Source organism: Pongo pygmaeus, chromosome X, assembly GCF_028885625.2.
Source record: "Pongo pygmaeus isolate AG05252 chromosome X, NHGRI_mPonPyg2-v2.0_pri, whole genome shotgun sequence".
Classification (NCBI taxonomy): domain Eukaryota; kingdom Metazoa; phylum Chordata; class Mammalia; order Primates; family Hominidae; genus Pongo; species Pongo pygmaeus.
The window spans coordinates 160,526,023-160,544,102 of record NC_072396.2 but is presented as its reverse complement, the minus strand read 5'-3'; the positions used below and the strand labels follow the sequence as shown (position 1 = coordinate 160,544,102).

At 37.7% G+C, this 18,080-nt stretch overlaps 2 protein-coding genes across 10 annotated transcripts in view; one reads left to right on the top strand and one right to left on the bottom strand.

Annotated features, from left to right (window-relative positions):
- The window catches only part of SPRY3 (sprouty RTK signaling antagonist 3), a 160,809-nt gene extending 150,030 nt beyond the window's left edge, over positions 1 to 10,779 (bottom strand). The window contains exon 1 of the mRNA XM_054471742.2: positions 10,427 to 10,779. The gene's annotated coding sequence lies outside the window, so the exon portion shown is untranslated. The remainder of the gene's footprint in view (positions 1 to 10,426) is intronic.
- The window catches only part of TMLHE (trimethyllysine hydroxylase, epsilon), a 121,020-nt gene continuing 113,035 nt past the window's right edge, over positions 10,096 to 18,080 (top strand). For 7 of the 9 annotated variants that reach the window (XR_010125340.1, XR_010125341.1, XM_054472014.2 and 4 more), the window contains exon 1: positions 10,113 to 10,283. The gene's annotated coding sequence lies outside the window, so the exon portion shown is untranslated. Of the gene's footprint in view, positions 10,284 to 18,080 lie in introns of all 9 variants that reach the window. The other 2 variants (XM_054472012.2, XM_063660016.1) reach the window with 2 other exon arrangements.

Sequence of the window (18,080 nt, the reverse complement as noted above, 5' to 3'; positions counted from 1 at the left end):
AAAAGAAGATCCTAGGTAATCTGAATATATTATTTACTTTCATATACTCAGTCCCTGAAATGGGCCATTAATTTGTGAAATTTGGCCCAGTATCCTTTTAGTTGCTAGAGGTCTGTGAGGCCACAGACATATAGGTAAGGATGTGACAGCAATCAATCAGCTGCACATCAGAAGTCAGCCCCACTGTGAGGTTCAGTGATGGGAATCAGGATATAGGATTCTGTTTGGCCTAGGTGGGGATTCCAAAACAATTGGTTGATATTTCTCTTAGCTCTTGATATCATATACTTGGGGAAAGCAATCCTAACATATGATGAAAAATGCAATATCATATGTATGGAGTTCTAGCAAAGGCAGTCGTTTAATTGAGACCCCTTAATGAATGCTGGATATCTGTTATAAATGTTTCTTTAGGGTCCCACTTGGGTCTTTGCTTCCAAATTTACAGACCCATCTGTTGGTCTGCTTGACTCAAGAAGTTACTGATAAAAGTATCATCTTCAGATAATTTAAAGTTTTGAGAGACTGCTATCTTTTAAATATGAAGTAACTTGGAGGGGGAACCCTGGAAGTGTATGGGTGTTTAAGTTCAAATTATCAAGGTCACTTCCAGGACACTGTGATGACCCATATTATTATTTTCTCCTCTTCTAATTCTTGATTTGTATAAATTGGTATAAGTACTGCTTTCTGCACAAACTGCAGCATTTTCAGCCTGTAGTGCAAAGTCATGCCCTAGGTATCTCCATTTTTATTTTTACTTAGCAGACATGGCTCCAATACATAGGATCCTATTTGGGTTCCACTACAGAATGAAGGTGGGGTTGGCTATGCAAACTTGAGGGATACAGCCAGAATAAGCCCCTGAGACAGTGAATTATGGAGCTCAAACTCTAATTAAGACAAATCACATAAGTGTAGGATGTCTGGTTAACATTGATTTTACAGCATGGAGTTCTCACTTTAACTGCAAGTAGTGGTTTGTTTTCAATACCCACAATCCTTCAGGGATGAAACATGCCCTAGGGCCACTAGAACCTATTATCCAAAAGCAGTGATATTATAATTTCTTGTTAGTCCTCAGAAAGTTATTATACTTTGCATCACATATATTTTATAGCCCCAACAGTCTGACTTTAGAGTGTGAAAAGTGCAGAGTGAGGGTTTTTCTGAATGCCCATCATGCTCTGCCAAGCACAGGTGTTGGTTTGAAATTGCTTCTACATGAAGCCTGTTGACCTTAATGCCTGTTACAGGAGGTGGCCCTATACTGCAGAGATACTGACTTGATAGTGAGGACCACCCACCTGCCCTTTGCAGGTAGCCTTTGGCTTCTGTGAGTTTGTAGTAAAAGCAGGGCAGGGAACCCGTGTCGGGGTCTTCTGCACTGCTCTGTTGGTGAAGTTCCTTTCTCAGATGCATAGATGTTGTGTAATAAGATATGGTATAAATGAAGAGACCCTTGAATACCTTTGGCTGCTCTGGAGCCCCCAGATGTATTGAGTCTCTTGCTCAGGAAGTCAGTCATACTAGAGAAGTTGGGCCAAGCATTGCTGGTAATACACTGAATTTCAAATAAATCTTTGACCATACTGAAATGAGGGGACCTTTGCTGATATCACCCTGACTACCAGAGTGGAGAGGACATCATTTGATAACTTGGCCTACAGACTCTTGAAGACACATTTTTTCCTGTTGGCATATGATGATAGCCCAACTCATTTTATGAGAAATAGTTGAAACAAAGAGGAGTGTTTAGGGAGAAGAAAACTCATGGAAGTGGGAGAGTGGTAGAACAAAGGAAAATCCAGGAAGGATGAAGTAGACAATGTGAATAGACCAGGATTAAAACCTATGTTTGTCTGACTCCAGAGCCCAGGGTTCTTGCCTCACCAACAGTAAGACTGGAAAAAATGTAATAGGTAATATGAGAAAAAATTAATATGGTTTGATGACTAGAATATACTTCATTGTTGTATGCATTTCTTGACTTAATGGATTTAAGCTATTTATAGTACAAGACGTGCATAGAATGTCTGCTAAAACAAAAGTTAAAAACGATTCAGAATCACATAAGCAGAATAAACTGAAGATAATGATAGTGACAGAGTTTGATCACAAAACTTAGCTGTTCTTGCATGTTCTTGCACTCATGCTGACTCTGTGAACAATAATAGTTGGCAAATTGGGTTTCCGGCATAGAAGTGGCAGCCATTGGCATTACTGGCTGCAGTAAAGTTGATTTTCTGTTGTAGAAATAGCACTGGTATATATGGTAGCATCTAGTCCTTTGTGGTAGTAAAAGAGGTTTCCTCATCACACCAGTTGTGCAGTGAATTTTTGGTTGGTGGTCCTAGACACCCAGCCCATGCCTGGTTCTCCACGATTCATGATAATTCTGTTAGCCACCAAATATCTGTTTTTTCTCACTTAATTTTTATTGAAGTATAGTTTATATACAGTTAAATGTACAGATCTTAACTATACAGGTCAACGAGTTTTGACAAATGTATACACTGTGTAACCAACATCACAATCAAGATACAGAACATTATCATCACTCCAAAGGGTTTTGTCATTACTCCTTCCAGTAAATACACAACCCCTCTGCTCCAGGAAACCATTATTCTACTTTCTACCAGCATAATTTAATTTTGGAATTTCTAGAATTTTATATAAATTGCCATACAGTATGTATTCTTTTGTGTCTAGCTCCTTTAGCTGAGTATAATGTTTTTGAGGTTCATCTATGTTTGTTGCTTTCGAGTAATTATTTTATATGGGTGAGTAGTATTCCATTTTATGGATGTATAGTTTATTATCAATTTGCATGTTTTGAATTATTTGCAGTTTGGAGCTATTACAAATAAAACTGCTGTAAAAATTTGTGCAGAAGACTGTATGAGCATATATTTCCATTTCTCTTGGGTAAATACTTAGGAGTGGTATTACTGAGTCATAGGGAAAGTGTGTGTTTAACTTTATAAGAATCGGCTAACCAGTTTTCTAAAGCAATTGTGCCATTTTATTTTGCCATCAGCAATGTATGAGAACTCAGAATGCTCCACATCATCATCAACACTTGGTAGTATCATTCTTTTTTAAATGTCATAGCTTGTGTGAAGTGTTGTGTCTTTGTGATTTAACTTTTCCTTCAGTTCAAGAGTAAATGATGTTAAACATCTTTTCATATGTTTATTGGCCATTCATACATCTTCTTTTGTAAGTATATGTTTAAATCTTTTTCCCATTTCTAATTGGGTTTGTTTGTGTTTTTATGTTTGATTTTAAGAGTTCTATATGTATTATAGATACCTTACTTTTGTAAGATATAGGTATTATAAATATTTTGTATTTAGTCCATGGCTTATATTTTCATTTTCATAACAATGTCTTTGACATGCAGAAGTTTTTAATGTTAATGAAGTTTATCACTTTAAACTTTTATGGTTAATGATTTTTTTCTATTTTGAGAAATAATTGCCTAACACAAGATCATGAAGATATTCTCCCACGTTTTCTTCCTTATGCTTAACAATTTCAGCATTTATGTTTAGGTCTATGATTAATTCTAAGTTGAGTTTTGTTTATGGTATGAGGTAGAGTTTAAGGTTCATTTTCTTCAACTTTCAGTGGTTTAAGAGAATTTCCCTGTTCAAAGGCATTGGTAATGATATAAAAAATTAAAGTAATAAGACAGCATTGTATTGGCTGAGGGATAGACACTTAGATCAATGGAACCAAATACAAAAAAGCAGAAACAGGCCCTCACAAATTTGCCCAACTGACTTTTGACAAATGTGCAAAAGCAAGTTAATAAAAAAGTAAGGATAGCCTTTCAAGCAATAGTCCTGGAGCAACTGAACATCTATAGGCAAAAGTATGAACTTCAACCTAAATTTCATACTTTACCAAAAAAAGTCACTGAAAATGGATAATGGACTTAAATGTAAGCCACAAAACTATAAAACTTTTTAAAAAACATGATAAAATCTTTGGATATAGGTTTCAGTAAAGGTCTCCAAGACTTGACATCTAAAGCACAAGCCATAAAAAAACTTGGTAGATTGGATTCATCAAAATTCAAAACTTTTACTCTGCAGAATATTGTCTTAAGAGGATGAAAAGACAAGCAACAGAGTGGGAGGAAATACTTGTAAACCACATATCTAACAAAGAATTAGTATGTTAAATACATAAAGTTCTCAAAACTCAACCATAAAAAATGCTGAACAATCCAAGTAGAAAATGGGCAAAAGACATGAAGAAACCTTTCACCAAAGATTATATACAGATAGAAAATAAGCACATGAAAATATGTTCAATATCATTCATCATCAGAGAAAGGCAAATTAAAATCACAATTAGATATCACCACAGACCTGTCAGAATACCTGACATAAAAAATAGCTAGGATAAAAAATACAATGCAAAATGCTGGAAAGGTTGCATGGAAGCTGGATCTTTCATACATTGACGGTGGGAATATAAAATGGTACAGCCACTCTGGAAGACTGTGTTGTAGTTTCTTAAAGTATTAAATATGCAAATAGCATATAACCCAGGAAATGTACTTCTGGGCATTTAGGCCAGAAAAATTAAAACTGGTATTCCCAAAAAACACACGTGTACAAGAATGCTCATAGAAGCTTCACTGACAATAGAAAAATACTGAAAACAGCTCAAATGTTCTTCAGTGGGTTATTGGTTGAACAAACTCTGATACATACATACCATGAAACACCACTCAACAATAAAAAAGAATCAACTATTGACATACACAACTTAGATGGATCTAAAGGGAGTTAAACTGAGTAGAAAAAAAAGCCAATCCCAAAAGGTTACATATTGCCTAACTCCATTAATATAGCATTCTTGAAATGACAAAGTTATAGAGATGGAGAACACATTAATGGTTGCCAGGTGTTGAGGAGGAGAAAGGGAAGTGAGTGTGGCTATAAAGGGGCAGCATGAGAAAGCCTGTGGCAATGGAAATGTTCTACATTTTAATTGTGGTGGTCATTACACAAAGTTACACATATAATATTTTATACAACTACACACACACATATGCATGTGTAACTGGTAAAATTCAAATATGCTCTGTGGATTTTACCAATGTAAATTTCCTGGATTGATATTTTACCAGAGTTAGGCAAGATTTTACCATCAGAGGAAATTGTGTAAAGGGTACACGAGGTCTCCCTGTATTTTTTGGAAACTTCCTGTGAATTGACAATTATTTCCAAATAGAAGGTTAAAACCAAAGAAATATATGACCATAATATATGTAGGCGTATTACTGGATTCTGAGCTATTTTATTGACTTATTTGTTATTTCTTACTCTAATACCACACTGTTTTGATAAGTGTAGTTTTATAGTTAGTCTTGAAACCAAGAAGTTCTATAACTCCTCCTCTTTTTAAAGTTTTGCTGGAAACCCCAAGACATATGTTTACACATCCCAACATCTGCACAGATTGTCTTCTCTAATGTCTTGCTCCATAGATTTCAGATGCTTCTGCTACCCTGAGCTCTGATCTTTTCCTCCTTCGTTCAATGAGACTGCAAGCACAGCTTGGAATCTAGCTCTTGATGCTGGGATCAGAAAATAGTCACCAGGCAAACAGCTAAGGCAGTCTTGGGGCTTAATTTGTGAGTTTCTCTTTTCCTGGGGATCATAATCATGGGCTGACTATTGCTCAATATCTTTAAACAGTTTCCTTGCATATTTTATGCAGTTTTATGATGTTTCTAACGGCAAGAGTGCTGGTCCAGTGTCATTCCCAACATAACTTTTTTTCCTGCTTAAATCAGTCAGATTCAGCTTCTGTTGCATGCAACTAAGAACCTTGACTGATACAAGCCCCTATTTTATGCCATGTCCTATGATATGTGCTTGGCATATATTATGTGATTTAATCTTAATTTAGAGAAATAATTCCATGTGGAAACTAGAGAAATGGGCAAGAAGCATTTGTAACAGTGAGGACAAGGTTGAGAGGAGGGAGGTTGCAGTGAGAGGAGCATTCTAGATTGAGGAAGAATGTATAAATGCACAAGGGAACTAGCATGCAAGAATTAAAGTATGAAACTTTTGTCATCTTCAAGGGAATTCTTCTGAGACCTTTATAAATTATCCTAATCCAATAAAACCACTATACATAGAATTTCCTCCATAAATGCAATAAAGTACAATTGTTTATATAGTAGGATATTATTGGACGGTTTTAACTTTCCCACCCCTATTAACATGGGTACTAGTAAAATAACTAACCATCCTAGTTTGCCCTGGACTGTTGTGGTTTTAGCATATTACAGGGAATTCCTCAGCCCCAGGAAAACTGAGAAAATTATCCTTTGGTATATGTGACATCACTCACCTAGCTACAGTTGATTGGTCTTAGGTGGCCACCAGACTCAAACTTGGCCAATAAATCCCTCATAGATTTATGGAGATAGGACCATAAAGGTCTATGGCAACCAGGGAGTGCCTCTCAGATCTTTCAAGGGAAAACCTACTATGAGGAGTGGAGTCAGCTAACAGTCTCCAGCTGGAGCAATTTTGGGATTATTTTTGCATCATTTGATCCAATGCCATTCCCTTCCCAGGCATCTCCAGCCAATCTCTGAGCACAAGAGGTGTACTAGGGCTGTTTCTGTCTAACGCAGGATTCCTCTAATTAGCAATCTCTGTTGGGGTGGTTGAGACTTCCATAGAGCTGTACTGTAATCTCCTCTTTATCTTGCCAGCCATTACCCACGACAGATCTGTAGATTTGTAACTCCATCTCGGCATCTGCTTTTCAGAGGACCCGATCTGGCTTAGTGTCTCTCTTCAGTGGTTTAATCTGTAATATGAAAATCTAGGAAGGTGTCCGTAACCATATCTACTGTTACATGGACTTGGGAAACAAAAAGAGCTTGAGAGGAGTGGGGAGGAAAGCAAGGGAGGGAGCGAGGGAGAGAGAGAGAGAGAGACCAGATAAATGTGCAGGGAAGAATAGGGGTAAAAGAATGATAGAGTCAATGTCACTGGAATCCTTGTTTTTGACGATGCTTGAGGCCTAACTATACCTTGCCTTTTTAAAAGTTTTGATTATTCTAATCCTTCTTGAGTTCTGTGAAACACCTTATTATCTTCCCATAAATTTCTCTCTTTTGCTTGTTAGTTTCAGGTAGGTTTTGATAACTTTTAACTAATGAGTCCTAACTAATACTTCTTCACTGCAAAATTAATTGTATAGGTTACTACGTTTATGCTGAATCACATTTCTGTTGAGAGTCAGAAATGTTCATATCCCCAGAGTCAGAAATGTTCATAAACCCAAACACAAATTAATATACCCTTCAGCTTTACCAAATTTTTGTCTATGAGTAGGTGAGGAAAATTTTGTATGGTCTAGATGATTTCTGAAAAGTTTTAGCATTTATTTGTTTCTCTATAGAGTACATAGCAGGATTCCTGTCATAGGCCAAAGCTTCAGCCAAATTCAACATTGCACTGTGTCCAGAATATTTATTTTCTGGCTAAAAGTCACTACTTTTATTATAAATCTTCCTTCTTTAATTTTTTAACTCTTTCAAAGATCACTAGTAGTTAGTTCTTTTAAAGACCATCTTTGATAAATCGAAGTTCAAAATCACAATTAACACATAGTTTTAACCACATTTCAAGAACTCAAGGTTATGAATATGATTAGAGATCATTAAAGCTTCATTGAGATGCTGATAAAACAAAGGTATAGATGTTAGTCAAAGATGATGGCTCTCAGACATCATTTAATACAGTAGTCCATGCAAGAGATGGTGATAATTTGGCCTAGAGCAAGGGTCTAAAAATTATTGCCCACAGGGCAAATCCTGTCTCTTACCTGTTTTTGTAAATAAACTTTTATTGGAACGTACCTACACTCATTCATTTATGTATTGTCTGTGACTTCTTTCACTCTATGAAAGCAGAATTTAATACTTGGAGACAAAGACTGTATGTGACTCAAAAAGCCTAAAATATTTACCAGCTGACCCTTCACAGAAAAAAAGAAAAAATCCAAACTCTGGTCCTGAATGTTAGCAGTACAGTGAGGGACAAATGCATGAGCAGATTATATTTTGGAAGCAGAACAAGAACAAGTTTGGTGTGTTCTAGGAACACCTGGTGTGGCGGGAACATAAAAAGACCCAGATACTATTGTTTTTTTCTAGCACATTTGTACCTATTGCTGTTATTCAGCTATTCATTCATTCCAAAAATATTAAGAAGTTCCACTCTGTGCCATACAACATGTGACCTGCTACACACACACATACAGAGAGAGAGTGAGGAAACAGTAAAATATCTGACTTTTATTTTATCACAAGTAAAATTTATATTTTATTAAAAGTAAAATATCCAGGCTCCCTAGAGTCTGGAGCCAGATTACCTAGGTTTGAATCTTAGCTCTGAAATTTAACTGCCATGTGATCCTGGTGAAAATTGCTTAACCTATCTGTGCCTCAGTTGCCTTATCCTTAAAGTAGAAATAATATCATCTACCTTAAGTGTTTGATATAAAACACTTAGCCCAGTGTTTAGCATATAGTGCACATTTTATAAATGTTGGTTACTATTACTAAGGAAACTTGCTTCTTTTACTGACTCAAACAAACAGGTGTTGTCTATCAACCTCTTGCCTTTTCTGAGTACTTTGTGTTGATTTCAGCTTAGCTTTAGTGAGCTCATTCACTCTAATTGCTACAGTTATGATCTTCCTATTACAGGACATTGGATCACGCTGTTCTTTCTGCCCAAAACTTTTTTCGTTTTCCCATTTGCCTGGCCAACTCCAATTTGTTCTTTAAACATAAGGGCATAAGGGCATGGACTATATCTGGGCTTTGTTTATCATTTTACACCCAGATCTTAGTACAGTGCCTGGCATACAGTAGGCACTCATTAATGTTTATTGCATGAATGAATAACACCCATACTAAATCTAGATTCTCATTGTACTTAGTTTTTCCTCTTTATGTTACATTCACACTCTGTATATGTCCTTTTGTTTACACACTGGTTCTAGAAATTTTTTAACAAATATTTATTAAATGCATAGACATTTTAGACTCTGTGCTTGGAGAACAAATATGAAAAACACAAGTTTTCTGCTCTCAAGAAGCTACTTATTCATTAGAGGACAAATACATGCAGAAAGAGAAATTACAATCTAGAATAAGTGGTACCCTTGAGACCTGTACGAGATCCATTGGGCATACTGGACCTAGGGAAAAAAAATATACAAACTTATCTGGGAAAGACAGGGAAGGCTTCACAGAGGAGGTGCTATCTAAATTGAGTCAAAAATAACGAGTAGCCGTTTTCCAAATAAACAAGTGCCGGGTAAGAGCATTCATGGCAGGAGGAATTCCAGGGCAAAGGTGTGGAGGCTTTTTCCTCTTTTGTTGATCCTGACTTCTACAAACCAATTCCTTTATTGCTTTTTTGACATTAGATTAACACTTTTAATCTCGAATAAATATAATACTGCACAATTTCCCATTTTCAGTATATATGCATTTGATTTTTTGTTGTTGTTCTTACTCTCATTTTTTTAATCTGCCTTGGATTTACATTGCATATGCTATTTCAGTATACTTTTTGGTCCTTCTTTGTAATATGTATCGTTCTTAAATTTTTACCTGCATAAGGTGTTCATTCCTAACGGGTTTTCCCTTCTAGTGCTCACTGTATGTAGCACTGTATCTGGACCTTGGGTTCAAGATGCTTAGCTGAATCGATGGCAGTAATGAGCGGTATATGACTTCCATAAACTCAAGAAAGTGCTGGAAAGGTAGTAGAATTTTAGTTCTAGTAAACCTCCATAAACTACCATAAATAGAAGCGTAGTGGGGGGACTCGGGAGAGCACTGAAATGGCAGGCAGGGGACCCAGGTTTTATAGCTTTATGGGCCTGTTTTTTCTCATCCCTGCACCAATGGCTTCAAGTATGTTCACTAAAGGCGATTGAATAGTGTGCCCCGGCCCAGTCCTTCCGAATGGGAGACTGACGCCCTAGCACAGGGCGAAGTCCCGGGCGCTAGAGGCACCCACCCCGCACGGCCGGAAGGAGTGGGGCGGGGCCTAGAGGCTCTCCGCTGGGCCCGAGCGGGCTGGGGGAGGGGAGCGTGGGGCCGACAGTTTTGGGGGTGAAAAGGCAAAAGGCGGGTGAAAGGCTGCCTCCCGAGGCTCTCCTTGCTTGGAATTCTGCCCACTCTGCGGAGTTAGGAGTCACGACCTCCAGCACAGGTGGGTTCCGTCCCGTGGGTCAGGGAAAGGGTGTCCCCGTGGGTGCTAGGGTGGGTTTGCCCAGGCGCTCGCTTTCAGGCCTGTCGCAGTGGGCGGCGGAGGCTCTCACCCGGGCTGCTGGGCCCAAGGGCGGTGGTACTCACCTTAACCCTGGCGGAGAAGAAGGCCACTCCTGCCTTGCCGCAGGGCTGTCGTCACGATCTGTGCCAGTTGCGCGACAGAGTCTGCCCGGAGATCAGCGTGAGGCCAGATGGGCCTAGAGCTCAGGAAGAGCTGGAAGAGCTGGAGCAAGCTCGCGTTGGGACTGACGCCCAGTGTACATTGTTTCAATCTCGGTCGGACTTTACAGCCCTGGATCTGTCACTGACTTGGTGTTTAGCTTTCAGCGAGTCCCTACCCTCTCCCTGCCTCACTTTGTTCGGCAGTAGAGTGGAAGGTGGAACTCAGCTGTCTGCAAAATCTTGCAGCACTTTCTTGCGTTCTCATATCCACTAATGTTCTCTGCCCAGATTTTACCCTTTGTCTGCCCCCTCTGGAGCAAGGCACTGGGTAAGTTAGGCTAGGAAGTTTTCTTTCTCTTTCAAAAACAATTGAAAAGCCTTTAAATACTCCTGACTGCCCTGGAAACCACATTCGAACCATTAATTGAATGTCAACTCTGAAGAATGGGTTTGTGAATGCCATACTATTAAACGTTTTAACCAGATGATTGCCTAAAATGATGTGTGTTGAGTGGACGTAGTACACTGCCTAGCAAAAGTCTCATGATAAATGAGTTGGGTGCTTTAACTCAGTCGCTGAAAGAAAAACTTGAGCTCTCATATTTAAGAAACACTTTCATAATCCACTCCCATACAGTAGTCTTTTAGAGTTGCTTGTAGTTTGGTTTGCCCTTTCAGGACACACTGTAGTAAAAATTACATACAGTTTATTTTACATTAAGTTAACTATAAAGACAAAGAAGGACTATAAACATTATGGATCAACATTTTGGTGTCAACTTCTGGTTTCTCCTCATTAAGGGACTGGTGGTAATGATAATGGTGAACATATATTATGCAAAATACTATAATTTTCACAACAACCAGAAGACGTTAAGTAAGGTTATTTATAATAAGGCTTAAAAAACTTATACCTTATCTCATAACCAGTGTGATGAAGGGAATGTTTACTGGGGTGGTTGAGTCTGGGGGCTTGTTTAGTGTGCCCCACCTAGTTCTTTATTTCTTGGAAGCTTGGACTGGAACAGATCACTTCCTTGTTTTGGCGTCTGTTTCAGGAACCACCATTTGTTCTGTATTTCTGCTTGTCAACCCTGGGAACAACAGTAAAACCAGCCAAGTGGATCACTGGGTGTTTACAATGTTTCTGACAGCTGTATCTGATGCCTCCAGGGGCTGGGAGGGGGACCCCGGGATTAACAAACCTCTTTGGTGGGAAGAGTCTCTTCCTGCAAACTGAACATGGATCCATCAGTTGGGCACCACTGTGATCCCCTTTCTATATCACCAAGCATCCCCTGGGCTCATATGGGCTGTACATGCACCTGCCATTGCCCTGTGTGAAGATTTACAGGATAAGAGGCTCTTGAAAAAACCCAGCCTGCTCCATACCTGTAAGTTCTAGGGAAGGAGTGGCTGATATGTAGGTGAGTGTACTTCTGGATGAGGAAAAGACCTCATGATTTCCCAAATGGTTTGAAAAGTGAGAAAAAAATTATGCTGGACATCTGCTGAGCCAACCTGAAGGGTGAGTTTTGCACTGGCTATTTGGCAGGACCTGATGTCTGCCTTGTTTAGCTATATTTTTACTCTATTCATCATACTCTGTTCATTCACTCCAAAGGCAATCAATGAATGTCAACTCTGTGCCAGGATGCTGATCCATTCACTGAGATTGGCAGCACAGGAGGACAGCCAGTTCGGGAGGACAACAGGAATTCAACTTTAAGCATACTCAGTCTGAGGCCTCCTCACCTTTCCCCACTCCCTATATCTAACTGCTACAAAATCTTGTCACTTCTACATCCTGAATATTTTTAAAAATCCATCCACTTCTCTTTGCCCCTATGACTACTCCAGATTTCAAGCCAGCAAAATTCTTTTTTAATTGATTTAAAAATTTTTATTTTAAAAGACCAAATGGTTGCATGACCCTCGACTCTCATGGGAAAACCACAACCCTTACTATCACCACCACCACCACAGCAACAACAACAGACAGCCTAATGACCTCTGTATGATCCCTAATAAATTGTCAAAGTAAGGAGATGAAAGTTCTCTTTTTTTCTTGATGCTCAGAGTGTTTAAATATTGTATTTAGGATAATTTACATGCCATAAAATTCGCATATTTAAAGTGATTTCATAAACTTATTGGGTGGTGCAACCATCACTACAATCTAATTTTAGAACATTTGCATCACGTCAGTGACATCTTCCTTGCCCATCTGCAGTCAGTCTTCATTACCACTCCCAGCATCAGACTAATCTACTTTCTGTGCCTATGGATTTGCCTATCCTGAAAATTTCATCTAAATAATGTCTCCAAAGTTTATTAATGTTGCGGCATATATAAATACTTCATTCCTTTTTATAGCTGAGTGATATTCCATTGCATCAGTATACTACATTTTGTCTATCTAGTCATCAGTTGATGGACACTTGGATTGTTTCTATCTTTTGGCTATTGTGAATAAAGCTGCTATGAACATTTGTGTACCAGTTTTTGGGTGGACATTCGTTTTCAATTCTCTTGGTTAAACACCTATGAGTGGAATTACTTGGTCATATTATAACTGTATGTTTAATTTTCTGCCAAACTTTTCCCAAGGGGCTGTACTATTTTACAGTTATTAGATTTATATGAACCACTAGCAATGTATTTCTTCATATCATCACCATATTTGTTATTTCCCCGTTTTTTTTTTTTCTCAAATGTGTAGCTATTCTTGTGGGTGTGGAGTAGTATCTCATTGTGATTTAGATTTGCATTTCCTTAATGGCTAATTGAGCATCTTTTTATTTGCTTGTTAGATATTTGTATATGTTCTTTGGAGAAATGTCTCCTCACATATTTTGCCCATTTCTGATTAAGTTGTTTGCTTCCTTACTATTGAGGTGTAAGAGTTGCTTATATACAAGTCCTTTATCAGATATGTAGTTTGAAAATATTTTCTCCAAGTCTGTGGTTTGTCTTTTCATTTTCTTACTACTGTATGTTGAAGGGCAAAGGTTTTTATTTATTTTACTTTTATTTTAGTTTCAGAGGTACAGGGGCAGGTTGGTTCTATAGATAAATTGTGTGTCACAGTGGTGTGGCGTACATATTATTTCATCACACAGGCAATAAGCATAGTACCCAATAGGTAGTTTTTTGATCCTCACCCTCCTCCTAACCTCCATCCTCAAGTAGGCCCCCATGTCTGTTGTCCCCTTCTTTGTGTCCATGTGTACTCAATATTAGCTCCCATTTATAAATGAGAACATGTGGTGTTTGGTTTTCTGTTCCTGTGTTACTTTGCTTAGAATAATGGCCTCCAACTCCATCCATGTTGCTGCCAAGGACATGATCTCATTCTTTTTGTGGCTGCATAGTATTCCATGGTGTATATGTACCAAATTTTCTTTATTCCATATACCACTGATGGGCATTTAGGTTGACTCCATGTCGTTGCTGTTGTGAATAGTGCTGTGAGGAACATACGCATGCATGTGTCTTTGTGGTAGAACAATTTATATTTCTTTGGGTATATACCCAATAATGGATGGCTGGGTCAAATGGTAGTTCTGTCTTAAGTTCTTTGAGGAATTGTCAAACTGCTTCCCACAGTGGCTGAACTAACTGACATTCCCACCAGCAGTATATAAGTGTTCACTTTTCTTTGCAACATCGCCAACATCTGTTATTTTTGACTTTTTAGTAATAGCCATCCTGACTGGTGTAAGATGGTATTTCATTGTGGTTTTCATTGATTAGTGATGTTGAGCATTTTTTCATATGCTTGTTGACCACATGTGTGTCTTCTTTTGAAAAGTGTCAGTTCATATCCTTTGCCCACTTTTTAATGAAGTTGTTTGGTTTTTGCTTGTTAATTTGTTTAAGTGCCTTATAGATTCTAGATATTAGAACTTTGTCAGATGCCTAGTTTGCAAATATTTTCTCCCATTCTGTGCATTGTCTGTTTACTCTATTGATAGTTTATTTTGCTGTACAGAAGCTCTTCAGTTTAACTAGGTGCTATTTATCAATTTTTATTATTGTTGCCATTGTTTTTGATGTCTTTGTCATGAAATATTTGACAGGGCCCATGTCTAGAATGGTATTGTCTAGGTCATCTTCAAGGGTTTTTATGGTTTTAGTTGTTACATTTAAGTCTAATCCATTTTGGGTTGATTTTTGTATATGGTGTAAAGAAGGGGTCTGGTTTCTATCTTCTGCACACAGCAACCAGCAATCCTAGCACCATTTATTGAATAGGGAGTATTTATCCCATTACTTGTTTTCGTCAGCATCAAAGATCAGATGGCTGTAGGCACACAACTTTATTTCTGGGCTCTCCATTTTGTTCCATTGGTCTATATGTCTGCTTTTGTACCAGTACCATGCTCTTTTGGTTACTGTAGCCTTGTGTAGTTTGAAATCAAGTAAGGTGATGCTTCCAAGTTTGTATTTTTGCTTAAGATTTCTTTGGCTATTTGGGCTCCTTTTTGGTTCCATATGAATTTTAGAATAATATTTTTTTAATTATGTGAAGAATGCCATTGGTAGTTTGATAAGAATAGCATTGAATCTATAAAATGCTTTGAGCAGTATGGCTATTTTAACAATATTGATTCTTCCTATCCATGAGCATGGAATGATTTTTCATTTGTTTGTATCATCTCTGATTTCTTTCAGCAGTGTCTTGTAATTCTCATTGCAGATATCTTTCATCTCCCAGGTTAGCTGTATTCTCAGGTATTATTTTATTTTTTTATGGCTATTGTGAATGGGATTGCATTCTTTATTTGGTTCTCAGCTTGGACATTATTGATGTATAGAAATGCTACTGATTTTTGTACATTGATTTGGTAGCCTGAAACTTTGCTGAAGTTGTTGATATGATCTAGGAGATTTTTGTCAGAGACTATGGGGTTTTCTATGTATAAAATAATATTGTCTGCAAACATAGATAGTTTGACTTCCTTTCTTCCTATTTGGATGCCTTTTTTTTCTTTCTTTTGCCTGATTGCACTGGCCAAGACTTCCAGCAGTGTGTTGAGAGTGGGCATCCTTGTCTTGTTCCAGTTCTCAAGGAGAATGCTTCCAGTTTTGCTCATTCAGTATATGTTGGCTGTGGGTTTGTCATAGATAGCTCTTATTATTTTGAGGTATGTTCCTTCAGTGCCTAGTTTGTTGAGGGTTTTTAACATGAATAGATGCTGAAATTTATCAAAAGCCTTTTCTGCATCTATTGAAATGAACATGTGGTTTTTGTTTTTAGTTTTGTTTATGTGATTAATAACATTTATTGATTTGCATACATTGAACCAACCTTGCATCCCAGGGATAAAGCCTGCTTGATCTTGGTGAATTAGCTTTTTAACATGCTACATTCTTCATGGATATTGGCCTGAAGTTTTCCTTTTTTGTTGTGTCCTTGCCAGGTTTTGGTATCAGCATGATACTGGCCTCAAAGGAGTTAGGGAGGAGTCCCTCCTCAATTCTTTGGAATAGTTTCAATAGGAATGGTACCAGGTCTTCTTTATATGTCTGGTAGAATTCAGCTATGAATCCTTCTGGACCTGTGTTTTTTTCTGGTTGGTAGGCTTTTCATTACTGATTCAATTTTGGAACTCGTTATTGGTCTGCTCAGGGTTTGTATTTCTTCCTGTTTCAGTCTTAGGAGGTTGTATGTCTCCAGGAATTTATCAGTTTATTCTAGGTTTTCTAGTTTGTGTGCAGAAAGATGTTCATAATAGTCTCTAATGGGTTTTTTTTTTTTTGTATTTCTGTGGGGTTGGTGATGATGTCCCCTTTATCATTTCTGTTTTTGGTTACTTGTGTCTTCTCTTTTTTTCTTTGTTAGTCTAGCTAGCAGTCCATCTGTCTTATTTATTCTTTCAAGGAACCAGCCTCATTGATTTCATTGACTTTTTTAATCATTGAATGCTATAATCTTTCCTCTTGATGCTGTTTTAGCTATGTCTCAGAGATTCTGATATGTTGTATCTTTGTTGTCATTAGTTTCCAAGAATTTATTGATGTCTGACTTAATTTCACTGTTTACTCAAAAGTCATTCAGGAGCAGGTTGTTTAATTTCCATGTAATTTTATAGTTTTGACCAATCTTCTTAGTATAGATTTCTATTTTTATTGTGCTGTGGTCTGAGAATGTGGCTGGTGTGATTTTTGTTTTTGTTGGTTTTTAAAATTTTTAATTTGCTGAGAATTGTCTTATATGGCTGACTGTGTGGTCGATAGAGTATGTGTTATCTGCAGATGAGAAGAATGTATAATCTGTTGTTTTTGGGTGGATTGTTGTGTAGATGTCTGTTAGCTCCACTTGATCAAATGTTGAGTTCAGGTCCCAAATATCTCTGTTAGTTTTCTGCCTCGAGGATCTGTCTAATACTGTCAATGGGGTATTGAAATCTCCCACTATTATTGTATAGTTATCTAAGTTTCTTCATAGGTCTCTGAAAACTGGTTTTATGAATCCGGGGTGCTCCTGTGTTGGGTGAATATATATTTAGGATAGTTAAGCCTTCTTGTTGACTCTTTACCATTTGTAATGTCCTTCTTTGCCTTTTTTCATCATTGTTGGTTTAATGTCTATTTTGTCTGAAATTAAAATAGTAATCCCTGCTTTTTTTTGTTCTTTGTTTGCTTTGTAGGTTTTTCTCCATCCATTTACTTTGAGTCTATGGGTGTCATTGTATGTGATGTATGTGAGATGGGACACTTGAAGACAGCATACCACTGAGTCTTGCTTCTTTATCCAATTTGCCACTTGGACACCTTTTAATTTTGGCATTTAGCCCATTTACACTTAAGATTAATATTGATATGTGCAGATTTGATCCTGGCATTATGTTGTTAGCTAGTTGTTATGTATACTTGATCATGTGGTTGCTTTATAGTGTCAGTGGGCTATGTATTTAAGTGTGTTTTTGTGGTGGCCAGTAATGGTCTTTTGTTTCCATATTTAGCACTCTCTTAAGGACCTCTTGTAAGGCAGGCCTGATGGTAATGAATTCCCTTAGCATTTGCTTGTCTGAAAAAAAGATCTTATTTCTCCTTTGCTTATGAAGCTTAGTTTGGCTGGATATGAAATTCTTGGTTGGAGTTTCTATTTTTTAAGAATGCTGAATCTAGGCCCCCAATCTCTTTTGACTTGCAAGATTTCTGCTGAAAGGTCGCTGTTAGCCTGATGGAGCATCTGATGACTATGTGTCTTGGGGAGGGTCCTCTTGTATAGTTCTTGCAGGGGTTCTCTGAATTTCCTGAATTTGAATGTTGGCCTTTCTAGTGAGGTTTGGGAAATTTTCATGGACAGTATTATGTTTTTCAGCTCTATCATATTAGTTTGATTCTTTCTTAAAATGGCCATTTCATCTTTCAGCTCCTGTATTGTTTAATTATAATCCTTAAATTCCTTGGATTCAGTTTCCACTTTCTCATGGATCTCAAATGATCTTAATTCCTATCCACATTCTGAATTCTATATCTGCCATTTTAGCCATTTCAGCCTGGTTAAGAATCCTTGCTGGGGAACTAGTGTTGTTTGGAGGAAAAAAGACACTCTGGCTTTGTG